Source organism: Rhagoletis pomonella, unplaced genomic scaffold (assembly GCF_013731165.1).
Source record: "Rhagoletis pomonella isolate Grant_MI unplaced genomic scaffold, Rhpom_1.0 Rhpom_scaffold_00017, whole genome shotgun sequence".
NCBI lineage: Eukaryota > Metazoa > Arthropoda > Insecta > Diptera > Tephritidae > Rhagoletis > Rhagoletis pomonella.
The window spans coordinates 4,550,222-4,555,473 of NW_023458571.1; the positions used below are offsets into that span (position 1 = coordinate 4,550,222).

General features: G+C 36.2%; 1 pseudogene; it reads left to right on the forward strand.

Annotated features, from left to right (window-relative positions):
• The first annotated feature begins 910 nt into the window (after window positions 1-910).
• LOC118749501 lies at window positions 911-3,526 on the forward strand (annotated as a pseudogene).
• The last annotated feature ends 1,726 nt before the right edge of the window (window positions 3,527-5,252 follow it).

Sequence of the window (5,252 nt, forward strand, 5' to 3'; positions counted from 1 at the left end):
GAATTTAATCAAATTAAGTGAAAAATAAAGGCCCCAGTGAATTACGAAAACCAAATGCCAGTTTTGAACCTGGAACTGGAAACTCCGCGTGTAACACGATTCTGTGCACAACTTTCCCTGTACTTTATAGATTGTACAAAGATAACCGATTAAATAGAAACCGTTAAGTGGGGTGCGAACAAAATGGCGAAGGTTTTCGTTATATTTTATAAGGGGAATTTTTATATTTAATATTCTGCGTTTAAAAATTTACCTCTGAAAAATGCAGAGCCGATTTAAAGGTCAGTTTACAAAATAAAGGACAAAAGGCGTCCGTTATTTTGAAAACAATTATAAATGACAGGGGGCTTCCGATACTTCAATAACTAATTTGCTCCAAATTAATAGTTACAGCAATCTCTAAACGATAAATAAGACTACTATAGACTTTTAGAAATTGGGCGTGGCACCGCCCACTTTATGACTAAGGGCTGTATCTCGGTAACCACTTCATAGATTTCTACCAAACTTGGTTAAATTAATTCTAAGTCAGCATAGATATAATCTAAAAAGTTTGAAATCGGGAGCAGGGGGTGCTATCAAGCAAGAAGTTTTTTGTTATTCTGTGGCAATCTTGATAAAAATTAAACCTTCAGAGTGCAGCGCTTTTCCCCACACGTGTGGTGAACAGTTTAATGAAACAGAAACAGCTGTTTTCTGTTTACTTTTTGTTATTCACGAAATGGATTCTGCTACAACGTAAGTATTTCACATATTATTCATTATTTGTTGTAAAATAATATTAAAATTAATTTACAGGAAATCAAAAAACGACCGTGCGACCCACTAGCAACTTGAGCTCTACATTGCATTTTGCCAGGCATACCCAGAAATTGGCACTGGAAAAAAATCGCCAAAATCGCCTCAGCAAATGCAAGACTTGTGGAAGCAGCTGGCAGAGGAGTTGAATTCTTGCAGAGGACCAACACGTACCGCAGCTAACTGGAAAGAGGTAACTTGATTGATATTACCCTCCAGTACTGCTGGAGTCAATCGCTACTTTTGAACCGCTACTGCACTGACTCCTAGGTAAGTAGCTACTCTATTAACCCGTGGTAGTGCACATGGTAGTGCAGAGTCGAACCAGTCGTAAGCAGAATAGCGAAAAACTACGACAGAGGGCGCGCATAAATCACGCAAGTGACTACTTTAGTAACTCCCGGTAGTGCAGAGAGAGCCGATGGTGACTACCGCCTAGGACATTGCCTTGTAAAAGTAATCGATGAAATACACTGCAAGTAGTCGGTCGGTAATTGACGGTGTTTATTAGGTAGCTACGGATTCAGCAGTCCTGTAGTCACTCCCCCGTACTGCAGGGTAGTTACGTTTTTGTATATCTGATGCAACGTTTTTATACATATGTATGTAGACGTTGGGTGTGTGGAAGAGTCAACTATGCACGCGGGCAAGGCGGTTGAAAATGAGCCAGAGGCTGACTGGAGGAACCAAGCTGCAAGCCGATGAGCGAATTTGAGGAAAAGGCTTTATCCACATTTGGATCAGTAGCTGTTGATGGGGTCAAGACCATTCAGAGTTTTGGGTTGACGTACTCTCTTGAGCCTTTGTCAGTTGAGGTCCCAATATCACCAACTGAAAGCACATCTTCTTTGGACAGTCCTCAGCCATCACGTAGTCCATTACTAATACCGCTAAACCTAGTAGAACCGCCAAGCCCAGGACAACCGCTTAGCCCAGAAATATCAGCAAATCCTGCATCATCTGCATGTTCATCGCTAAGCTTGGAAAATCAGGTGCGTTTTCTATTGTATTACAACATTTGTATGTATGTACATACATACATACATATGTATATTTTTGTGCATTTTATAATTATTTTTTATTATTTTGAAGGATGCTTGCACATCGCGGCTATCACGTGGTGAGCGGTCTAAATTAATTAGCACTTTGATAGCTAACATTGCAAAGAGGAATTCTGCTGAGGAGGAAAGGCAACGCATTGAAAATGAAAGGCGTCAAGAGTACCGGGAGATGATGCAGGCCATCCAAGGCCTATCCAATACTGTCGCAGAAATCCAAATTTCAGACTTTGTGCAAAAGATATGAAAATTCAGCAAAATTTCACCAAAATTTATAACTTTTTAATCCGCATCTTTAGAAAATATTTTGGTGTGCAGTTTTTAGCCCATTAAGTTTTAGTATAGTACAAATTTGAAGTAGCTATGACTTACTGTTGGTTTTTGGCAATTTTTCGTTGGCGGGTATGTTCGACATTTTTTTTATATGGGAAAATATGCAGAACACCCTCAACAAATCAACTGTAAATTTTAGCGACTTCAAACTTGCACTTTGTTCAGCTCAAATTAAATGGGCTACAAAACTGCTTACTTGAAAATTATCCAGAAATTCTAAATTTTTAAAATTTTGATGAAAATTTGTTAAATTTTTGTGAGCTTCATATAAAGCGTGAAACTTTGATTTATATAGTTTATATTACTGAATGAACTATATTTCCATAAATAATTAATGCAAAAAATTGTTCGTGCAAATAATATTGAATATTAAATTAGATCAAGTTGTACACTAACATTTCACGCTGACTGTAAGTTTACAATTTTTCTTGGTTTTCATTTCTTTTACAAAAAAAGAAGAAAAATAAATAAACAATTAATGTACACTGCCGGGGCAAAGTATTGGCACTGGAAATTTTTCACAATATATGCGACAATTTTCATTCTAATATTTTTCCGCTAATTACGTATAAAATATGGTTCATTCTACAACAAAAAACAAAAAAATATAATTCCTAAACTTTGTGTAAAACTCGCGAAAGTTCAGCAAATTTTCATGAAAATTTTCAACTGTTTAATCAGTTTTATTAGATTTTTTTTGCGTATGAAGATTTGTAACCCAATAAATTTTATTATAATAAGGTTTAAGGCGCTAGGTTTAAGTAGCTAGGAATTACCGTTGATTTTTGGCAATTTTTTTCACGCAGTCTCTTCCATACTAGAATCTAATGAGCTGCAAAACTGCATTCTCAAAAAAATTCTAAAAAATCTGATTAAAAAGTTGAAAATTTTGATGACAATTTGCTGAATTTTCGCGAGTTTTGCACAAAGTTTAGGAATTATATTTTTACGTTTTTTGTAAACCATATTTTTATACAAAATTCAAGGAAAAATATTAGAATAAAAATTGTTGCATATATTGTAAAAAATTTGCTGTGCCAATACTTTGTTCCGGCAGTGTAAATAAGGGTATTTGGAAAGTCAAATCTGAGAAAGTCCGCATTTCTGGCTTTACTTGTGGATAAATTTAATAACTAAAGAGTTTGAATATATCTCGATCTTGTTCTTTCACCTTCGCGTATATACTGCGAAGAATCAACAGCATTATTTGGAGAATCAAAGTCTTCTGCAACCTCGTCATCTACCTCGTTCAGAATAATGACCGCTTTCATCATAATATTATGCAATATAACGCATGTGCTTACAAACAGAGCGGAAGTTTCATGGGAATAATGTAGAACTCGGTGCTTCAGCAAACATCTGAAGCGCGACTTTAAAACACCAAACGCTCTTTCAATGCAGTTTCTGGCAGAAGCATGTATTTTATTATACTTTTGCTCTTTAGAAGTATTTGGTGCTCCAACTGGTGTTAGAAGCCAGGGCTCTAGAGGATAACCTTGATCGCCAATAAGCCAAGATTCTTTCCGGTGTTGTACAGACATATCAGTGTTCTGACGAATGAGATGCTCTCGTAGGCCAGAAGTTGCCCAAATCCCAGAGTCAGGTGTTGCACCCGGGAATTTTGCATTTAAAAATGTGAAACATAAACGGTGATCACAGACCTGATAAACAGAACATATATGAATTACAATGGTCACATGCAAACAACAAAACTTACTGCTTCGACATTAATACTGTAAAACTAGGGCTGCCAGACGTCCCGGTTTTCCCGGACATGTCCCGGTTTTAGACTATTTGTCCCGGTGTCCCGGTGTCCCGGTCCAACCTTAAAATGTCCCGGGTTTCGTTTAGGTGTCCCGGTTTTCTATTTGATTGCACAAATTTTTCATAAAAACAAGTAAGAAAGTCTAAGTTCGGGCGGAGCCGAACATTAAATACCCGGCGCAAGTATTAAATATATATTTTTCACCTTTCCGAAACCTACCGCTAGATGGTAAGCCGGGATGTATCAATTTTGAGTAAATTAGCGTCCTTAAATTTCGAAATATTGCATTTCTGAAATTTACCGTTATATGAAAAGCGGCCGTAATTTTAGTCCGATTTCAATAATTTTCAACGCTTTGCTTTTATGTGGCAAGCACAATAACCATACGGAGTTTGGTACAAATTGGTATAACGGTTACCGAGATACATATATGTGATCATAAGTGGGCGATGCCACGCCCATTTTCCAAAATTTTATCATAAACCTATTTCTTGGTAAAGAATTGTTGCAACCATGATAAAAACATAGCAAGGTAGAACCGTTCTCTCAATTTGTCGGCCATGATTTTTTTTTGAAGTTTGCCAACATTTTAAAATCATATAAAAGTGAAAATAAAAAATTGAAATTGTTCGAAATTGTTGTTGCTTGAGATTGAAAATGAAAATGTGTGTGTGAGTTTGTGAGTAAATTTAAAAATTAAATTGTTTGGAAACGTCAAGAATTTTAAAAGTGACTCTCAGCGGTTCTACCTTACTGTATTTTTATCATGGTTGCAACCATCAATTTTGAATAAATTAGCTTTAATATTTACTGATTTATCGAAGATTTTGTATTTCTCTAAATTACCGTTATATGGGATGTGGGCGTGGTTATTATCCGATTTAAAAAACCCGAGCGCACTTGTGCACAAGGGTATATTAATTTTGTTCACATAACGGTTGTTTGTAACAGCCAAAACGAATCGAGAAAGATATAGACAAATGTATACATAAATGCTCAGAATGAATAGAGAAGTCGATGAAGCCATGTCTGTCTGTCCGTCTGTCCGTCCGTCCGTGTACACGACAAGTCGAGAAAAATTGAGATATCTCAACGAAATTTGGTATGTAGGTTTCCATTTATCCAAGGTTGGTACTGAAAATGGGTGAAATCGGACTGCAACCACGCCCACTTCCCATATAACGGTAATTTCCCGAAATAAGAAAACTGTGATATTTTAGTAACTCCTGACGATAATTCACTGAAAATTGATATTTACAATAATTTTCAGACGAAAAATAAGAATATTATAAATTTTT